We start from the raw sequence: 1,055 nt of genomic DNA, 5'->3' as shown, positions 1-1,055 counted from the left end.
CATACATGTGTCATTTCTAGTTCCACATCAGAACAATTCACAGCTAAGGCTGCTATGACTTACTCCAAAGACTTTGACTTTAGGATTTAAGTCAATTAGGGGCGCTTTCATGCCTCACACCCCAACAGGTAGAAAGGGTGCTCTCTTCCTGTGCCTTCTGCTCTGTACAGTCCCCTTTGCCAGCTCTACTGTCACCCAGCCTATGAAGCTCCAACTGCCCCCTTATGAATAACCAGTTGTCATTCCTTAACTACAGAATTCCTAAGGTAGATGAAATGACAGAACTCCCAGACTCACCCAAAATGCTAAATCCCTGCCCTCACTCAGTGTTTTTCCCCTGTATACCCAGCTATGTCTCAGACAGGAGATGGAGAAGTGAAGAGATTAGGGCAATGGCTGACCAGGGCACACACTCTAGCCTCTCTTCCAACACTGGGCAGAGATATCTGGAACGATATGTTACTGCTGAAAAACAGAAAGGACTAGCAAGTAGAGTGAAAGGCACGAAGTTGCATATGTAAATGCACAGTGTAGATATGTCTATGGTCTGAGACGAAGTCTAGGGTTAAAGTGAGACTTGGAAGATAATCATCTCATACCAGACACCAGAATGGCCTCATGCTGCCAGGCAAGAGGTCAGAGAAAGCATATGATAAAAGCAGGAGCTAGGACAGGAGACTAGAGTGGCATACTCCTCAAAAACAAAGGTTCCATATGCAAGGCAGCCAATTCATTGAATACAGATGCCTAATGAAAAGCACAGGCACCAACCCCTCTTTAACACAGCAACCTGTGCCCCTGAAGGTGAGCTCATCAGCCATCCTTGTTGATGTTTCTATCAAAGGTCAAAGGCCCAAAGGATCATGCTGGCTTGTATAAATGACTAACGGTAATAGTCTACAAATCAAATGCTCCACAGCCCAGTTATCCTGTGTAAGCTCTGCTGATATAACTGCACAGCTAATGTCTAATGGAGTGGAGGAACACCTCCTTCCTCTCACTATGACAGCAGACATGAGCAGCAACAGTTACTCAAGAGAGGCCACAGGAGGCAA

The sequence above is a fragment of the Apodemus sylvaticus genome, chromosome 1 (assembly GCF_947179515.1).
Source record: "Apodemus sylvaticus chromosome 1, mApoSyl1.1, whole genome shotgun sequence".
In the NCBI taxonomy this organism is placed as follows: domain Eukaryota; kingdom Metazoa; phylum Chordata; class Mammalia; order Rodentia; family Muridae; genus Apodemus; species Apodemus sylvaticus.
This window is presented reverse-complemented; position numbering follows the sequence as displayed.